The 7950-nt window shown below is 44.1% G+C and overlaps 1 long non-coding RNA gene across 1 annotated transcript; it reads right to left on the reverse strand.

The window, feature by feature from the left end:
- Positions 1 to 818: 818 nt before the first annotated feature.
- Positions 819 to 4805, reverse strand: LOC137466522 (uncharacterized). Its single transcript, XR_010995198.1, has 2 exons — positions 3436 to 4805; positions 819 to 1081 (listed from the first exon to the last, which is right to left on the reverse strand). It is a non-coding gene; the product is annotated as an uncharacterized lncRNA (long non-coding RNA).
- Between the last annotated feature and the right edge of the window lie 3145 nt (positions 4806 to 7950).

Here is a 7950-nt window from a genome sequence, read left to right on the forward strand (position 1 = left end):
GAAACAAACATGCATTTTCCCCGCATGTTTCATAAAACTTCTGCTGTACATCCCATTGGAAGTCAGGCCGGTCAAATGGAGGGACAAGCTCAGGACATGGGGAAGGGCTCATAAATTGTAGATTCTAACCTTGTCCGGCCACACCTGTACATCACCCCCATTTTTTCTACCTGCAAAAGGGTAAGAGCAAGGGAGCCCTTTTTGTCTGCATTCTAATGAGCTCCTAGGAAAAACAACTTCAGGCTGCGTAGAGGCATGGTCTGCAGCTCTACAGGGGAGACCTAAATATTTTGTGGAGGCCTGTGCTTGTGGGTTCTTCTTTAAGCAGCAGATGTGTGACCCATGGGTGAGCAGTGCGCGCCACACCTCTGGCTTCAGCAGCCCCTGCCACTCTGCCTCCCCTGCCTGCTGCACACACAAATGTGCCACTGGAAAAGTTATGAGCTTTTTATTGTCACTTGTGGAGTGAGATACTGAACCATCGAAGTGCTTATTCATTTCTGGTTATCTGATTGTCGTAATGTTTCTGAACTGCCCGTTGAGGGTAAGAGATAAACTACAGCCAGCCTCAGACTGAGAGGCGCCTTTGACGTAGCCAGGTTTTTTTCACCTGGGAATGATATATTATTTATTGACTCACACAGGGTCACCTGGAAATACTTCATGCAGGGAATCGAAAGGGAGGAGTAAATACTAAAATCAAAGGCTGTCAGGACCTCCTTTTGCCAGCGGGATGGCTTTTTTCTGCTTGGTGACTCTGCTTCTTAGAGGGAAGGGAAACTCCTGTGCCCTCTGTCATTCCAAAAAGAACAAATGCAGCATGGAGAAAAACAGGCAGCTGTTTATTTATTTCTCAAAGAATTCTGTTTCCCTGTTTTCATAACCTTCCTCTTTTTACACCAGCTTAGAGATGCCAAACTACTTGAAGGAGTGAAACGGAGGGATCAGCTAAGGGATGGTGGGGAGATCCAACATTACTGCCAAAGGAGATCCAGCAGGAGAAAACATTGCTGTTCTGTAGATTTCCCAGGTTTGCCCTCTAAAAAACAATCCAGATCTATCCCATTAAACACCATTTGCACTGTAAAATGGAAAAAAAAAAAAAAAAAGGCTTTGCCAAGGCTCAGGGGAGTAGTGTATGCACAGAGCATTCGGAGATAACAATTTTCTGAGCAAATCTTTGATGTTAGCCTTTCAGCACATAATTTCAATGGGAGACATCCATCTGCTAAAGGGAATATATGCCTCTTCCATTCTGCATGCAGCTTTGCTGTTGCTATGGTCACATATTGTTATAATTGTCTTTTATTAAGGAGGATCTCCCTTAAAGACTTTTCTACCCAATGCATCCTGCCAGCTCTCTGGCTCATGAATACATGTTTACCTATTTAGCCTGCCCAATGATGGCATTTTTAAGGCCTCAGGGTGTTTGGTTTCCAAGCACTGATAGAATTAATAGAGAAGTTCCCAGCATGATCGTGTGATTTCCTAAAGTCAAAGTCAAGCAGAAAGAGGTGGCTTCAGATATTTTTATGTCCCTTTATGGAAAAAAAAAGTGTCAAGATTTTTGCTTTTTATCAAGCAGAGATTAAGAATAATAGGCTGAAGTAGATTAATTAGTGTAATTTGTCTGCTTGGATAGAATGGGTTGTCTGCCTTCTGACAGAACTTTGTCTCACCTGTTTTTCAAGGGCCTGTAGTTGACATACATATGGATCCTACAGTTTCCCTGGAGTCATCACTATGCTGGGGAAAGTGTCTTATTTTCAAAAGTAAATTGGCTCTGCAGCAAAGCCTCGCTGTGCACCAGGTTGGGTGCAAGCAGTAAGGCCAGGGCCCTCTGCACAGAAACCACTGGAGTTTGTGACATCTCCATCCCTGTCACTTGTTCCAGTGCCTCAACACTCTCACAGTTAAGAATTTCTTCCTTGTATCTGGCCTGAATCTCCCTCTTTTAGTTTAAAACTGTTACCCATTGTCCTATAAATGACCCCACAGAATGATATCTAATTGGAGCAGACCCATATTGGACTTTTCTTCACGAGCCCTCCAAGATGGGAAGTTAATTGTTGGTAACTACTTATTTCCTTCTTTGGTCTGAGCACACAGAGAGGTTGAGCTGGCAATGTCCCCTCCATGTTGAGTGTAAAATGTTGGCTGAGTTCAGTCTGACCTGGCAGAGGGACAGAGCTTTCAAAGAAAATTGTGTCTGTATAAATGCCATGAAAGTGCATATAGCCAGACAGAGACAAGGACCCTTTTCAGCAACTTTTCTTAGCAAAGAGCTATAGCTGAGCTCGTGGCTTGTCAGACCCTGAGGAACCAGCACAAGTGAGAGCTCTTGTGAGCCCTCCAGACAAAAGCAGAGCTGGAGCCAGGATTATTGCCATTGATGCTGGAGTCAGACACAAGGCAGGTCCGCAGGCAAGTAGGCTGTGGGAGGCACAGGGCTGAGCACAGCTCCTGAAGCAGCTCTAAATCTGTCCCACAACCACTTTGTCGCCTTTGCCAGGTTAACCCCGGCTCAGTCAGGGTGAAACGCAGCACACTGGTCCAGAGGAACAGAAAGCAGTAAGCATCACCCTGTAGCAAGGCAATGCTGCTGATGGCTCTGCTGGGCAGGGCATGCATGCTGCTGGGTAGTCAGTATTGCAAATAGCAAATCCTAAGGGAGCAACCCAGCTCCACAGCCATGTTTCGCTACTCCTGAGATATGATGCCCAAATGAATGAATGAGAACTGTTTTGCAGGCCAGGCTGTCCCCTGTACTACCACTGAAGGGCTCTTATACCCCTTCAAATAGAAGGTCTGGTCTCTGTCCAGCTCAGCATGTCTGTGCCCCACACGGTCCAGTCAAAGCATTCGGCATTGGTGCTGCGGCGCCTTGTCATGCTGGGGGACTGACTGCAGCCAGGGCCCCTCTGAGCTGCATTACCATGGCAGTCTCTGCTCAGGCCTCATCCTTCTGGGTCACCCAGCACACAGCACGTATCACCTCCTTCTTACGTCTCTCATCCTCCTGCCCAGTTCTCCACGGTGTAGTCAGCCTCCATGGTCCCACTGAGCTGTAGCTGCTGCCACAAGCCCCATTTTTAGCAGGAGCATCCATTCTTGCTTTTGCCACACTGGTTTGCCACGGTTTGCTGTGCAGCTCTGGGAGCTGTGCTGGTGCTGCTTCGGCACCACAGTGATTACGGCTTATCACTTGTATTAAACAGTGGGACTGTGGAGCCAGGATCAGGGGCCAGGCTTGAGTGGCTTTAATGATTGGGAGTTTTGTGCTCAGAGGCTGCTGTGAGGGTAAAATGCTAAAGTGTTGCTGGCATTTTGGTGGTGTTGTAAGGACTTGTTCGCTTTCAGGGAAAATGGAAAAGAAGGAAAGGGAAAAACAGGTGATCGAGTGGCAAAGATGAAATGGCATAGTCAGAAATTCACCCTTTGTTTTCCTGAGGTGAGGAAGTGTAAGGGCAGGTTGATGGGGCTGCATTCCTCCTCCTAATCCTCAGCATCCCTGAGTTCAAGGAGCACTGCCAGACCCTTGGCAGCAGAGCAGCTCCAAGAATGCATCTCAGTACCCTGTTCAACTGTGTGATTATTTGCAATTAACTGTGTGTAAATCCAGCAGCTGGAGTATGATGGGAGTTACCTGATCCAGCTCTTGAGCAATTCTCAAAGTATTTGGAAGAGCACTGCTAGTCACTAAACTAGGATGGCACAAGGATGATGGTGAGGTCATAGGAGCAGCCTTACCAAGTCAGGCCAGCACCCTGTCCCCAGCAGATGGCTGAAGAGAGAAGAAGGCTATTTTAGTCTTGTTGAAGTTATGTTGATGCTCATCTCCAGCAGAGAAAACCAACAGAAGTGGTTCAAGGGAAAATAGAAGCACCAAGCAAGTATACTGAGAAATTTCAAAAATATCTGTTCTATTGCACAGTGATCTATGGCTCAGAGACCTAAGACACCTCAGGGGATTTCACCTCCTTGAGGATGTCCAAAACATATGTAAACTCATGCACATTTACCTTACATCCATGAAGTCCTTTCACAGGGAACATCACAGATCTAAATACTGTGCAACTCCATAAATTCTGCACTGTATAAAAATAAATCTTGTTTATTTTTTCTTGAAATTGCAGCCTGCTGGTTTTGTGTGAGTTGCTGCCACGGTAGAACAGGCTGATGGGTGGTTTCTTCACCTTCTTCCTGTTTGTAATTTATAACCTGCCAGATTAACTTCCTGTCTTTTGGGGAGCCAAAGAGTTCTCTCTACCTGTTGGGTTTTTTTTTTTTCCACACACAGAAGCTTTTCTGTACCTTTGTTCACCTTTGTCAGCTTTCTCCATATCTTTCCAGCCATAAAGTAATATGCCTTGTCACTTGTCAATAGCACTGTGTAAATGCTAAGTAAGGCCAACATATGCCAATTAAACCCAAGCGAAATCTTTGGAGGCGTATGTATCCCACTGAGGTGGATTCAGAGCTAACAGGCACAGTGGGGACTGTGTCAGAGTGTGGAAGGTGGAAAATCTGCAGGACCATAGACTGAGCAAATTCTCATACCTACAGAAACACAACGTTCTCAAACAGCTGATAACAAATGCAAAATTCTCTGTTCTGAACACAGGACACTGCCTGCTGAATCCCTGGACAGAGATGTCTGAAATGTTGGAAGGGCTGGACATATCCTTACAGTAACAAACCACACTTCTGGGTCTCCCTTGAACCAAGCAAAGGGCACAGCTTGAGTCAAAGAGCTAAGCCACTCAGCAGTATTCAGCTGTGTGCAATGAAATGCGAGGAGTCTGTGTTGGCAGGTACAGGACAATGCAACATTTAAGCATCTGTCTTAAATTCACAGAAGGTCTGGGTTATACATAGAAAAGTCCCCAGATATGTGGGTTCTGGTGTCACTGTTCATTTAATGTGGTAGCCTGGATCCTAACATCAGGTCCCCCTAAATTCTTAGCACAGTCCTTGGAACAGTGACCTTCTTCTTTAATATCCATCACTGAAACATATAGCTATAAAAACTGACACAAATCATAGCCCCCTTTTTTCCCCCTCCTAGAGCTAGAGGTGACATCTGCTGCTCAGGGTGGTTTTGCAGACCCCATGTGCTGGTGACACCAGAATTAATGAACTACAGACAAAGCCCTCACAGCCCCTTCTTCTAATACTTTCCCTGAGTTTTCCTGCCCAGCTCTGTGGATAGCACACACCCTGAGGATGGAGAAGTGGGTCCAGTCCCCACCTCAACACGTTTCAATCCACATCTGTATCTTGCCAGAAGAAGTCTGTATTGCCTGCTGTGCAGGTAGTCAGTGTAGATAAGAAGGGAGAAGAATGCAAAATACAGTTCTACGTCACCTAAGCATTGTAGAGGGGAAAGAGCCTTCTTTAGGTGATGCCTTTTCAGCCCTAAAATCACAATCCAAACAAGATTTAAATGATAAAAAGCTGTTACCTTTTATTGAAAGTCCTTCAGGTGCACTTATGGCAGAATGCCCCCATGACAAAGAGCTTTGGCACTTTTATAAGTTTATAAATTCTCATCTTTGACAAGAATGCCTAGTTAGAAGTACAGTTAATGAAGTACTTCCCCTCTTGGTTCTGCTGCCCGCTGAAGCCTCCCACCTTGCTTCTAGACCCACACTGTTTATGTCTAAATACCTGGAAAAGTGACATGGCCTTGGTTCACAGAAGAAGCAAGATTAGAATAGGATTCCAGGAATGTGTCTGTCTAACAAAATACTGGAGTTAGCTTAAGAAACTATATAACTATACAGTAACAGTCTACAGAGCTACAAATATGTGAAAAATATATAAAAAGTAAAAATCTTCTGGCATCATAGGAGTGACTTTTTTGACCTGTTGCAGGCATCTGCTCTAGACAGAGCCCAGCTGTACTGCAGGTGAGACTGCTTCTCATCATGCATTTGCAGGAGGAGCACCACGACACTGAGATCAGCTAAACCCAAAACTGTGTGGTTGTGTCTCTATGTGATGAATATTGAGGCTTAGTGACAAAAGTGTAGGCACTGTTGCCTTGAAAATGTGTTGCTAAGAAGAGGTTGAAAAATTTGAAATACAGGCAGCAACAGGCAGCAAAGGAAAACACAAGAAGTGCTGAGGAAGGAAGGAAGGAAGGGAAGGAAGGGAACAAAGGGAGGGAAGGGAAGGAAGGGAAGGAAGGGAAGGGGCTGTTACTCATAGCTCCCTAGCATCAGATACTGCAAGGTTTAAAACCTGGCTTTTGGGAAGAACCCAGAGCCATTTTTATTTGAAGAGTATGAACATTTAAAGAGCTTTACATATTTTAGTGAGCCATGTAAACACTAGCTAATTAATCTAAGTAACAGCATAAAGCAAATTAAACCATTTATCTCCTCAGAGATAAACCTGTCAGCAGAGTTTAAAAAAAATCAAGTCCCTAGTAGAATGGTTATTTAAGAGGGGAAACTTTTACAGTGTTTAATTTATTTCTCCAGAATAAAGACATTTCCGGATATTCCTGCAACAAATGCTCATCTGAATAAAAGGAATAAAAGGAAATTCATTTGGAAAACATGTCTTTCCCTCCAGTGTTACACCAACATCAGCCCTTTTTTTCAGAAGCATTGTTTTTCATCAACTGGTGTAAGCACCTGGAAAGCTGCAGTCCTAATTCCAGTGACTGCTCCTTCAGCTCTGATCTTCCTCTTTCATATGCACACAAAATAAGATTTTAACAATATGCATAAAATATTCTGATGCTGAAATTGGGTTCAGCTGTTTTTCTGCTCCCCCCACTCGCTGTGCTTAAGTTAATGAAGTGGTCTTTCCCACACCTGAATTCACCCAAGTCTGCAATCATTGTCTGAGAACTGGGCATTTCTTTTCCTTGCAGCCTTCCAGTCTCTCTCCTGAGCTCACGAGCAAGAGCACAAACCAGAGCTGGCTGTGTTAACTGGAGAGCACAGCTCCCACTGCCTTTGCAAACCCACACCTGGCCCCTGGCAGGACCTTACATAGCTGAATAAAGGTTTTGAGGATGTAGCCATATAAACTAATGTAAATACTACATAAAAAATAATCTTCATTGTGGAGGAGGAAGTAATGCAACTTTATGAGCGGGAAGGTCAAGGAGTGTTATCTGCGATTACCCATGAGTTTTGTGGTCTCCATTCACATTTGATCCATTTGTTTTTCTATTGACACTGGCTTGGGATAGAGGAAACTCAAGCTAAAATCAGATTGCCTGTCAGGATCCTGACAAAGGAAGGAAATGGCCCTTGATTCCAAGGAACCTGATGTGGCATTCCTCGCAGAGCTCCCTGTCCCTCGGCAGGGCTTGCTGCCCTATTGCTGGCTGCTTCAGGTGCTTTAGGCTGGCAGCAGGTGTCTGCTGTAACTTGCAGACTGGCTGTGATCACCATGCTTGGAAAATTTCTACTGCAAAAAGTTTCAGAAGAGAGCTCATCATGAATGACAGTGTTGTCCTAGCTGGGTCCACTTGGTCCCCTCAGCCAAAGTATGACCAATGTTATTCTTCATAAAAACAGTTGTCCATCTAACAGTAGAACACATTTACATACTATTATAGATCCATCACATGAGGATATAAATACATGCAGACACACACCAGATTATACACCAGGAGTAACCTGCTTACATAGCAAAGTTGGATTTTTTTAAAACAGTTGTTTTTTTTAAAAAAAAAGATAAGGTACTTTACAAAACACGGGAAAAAATCCTACAATCTATGACTCTAAAAAATAAGAAGTAGAAAATAAGAAAAGGAGAAATTTGCACAGGATACACAGATAATTTTTAAATTATTTTGCTTTGGAAAGTAGTAATTTAACAGCACTGCTGAGTTGAAGGACATTCACTGGCACAGAACGAAACACTCATGATTATTTTCTGTCTCTTCAGATCAGTTTTGCAGATTTTTCTCTCAGGAGGTCTGAA

This window comes from Anomalospiza imberbis, chromosome 2 (assembly GCF_031753505.1).
Source record: "Anomalospiza imberbis isolate Cuckoo-Finch-1a 21T00152 chromosome 2, ASM3175350v1, whole genome shotgun sequence".
NCBI classification, from domain to species: Eukaryota; Metazoa; Chordata; class Aves; order Passeriformes; family Viduidae; genus Anomalospiza; species Anomalospiza imberbis.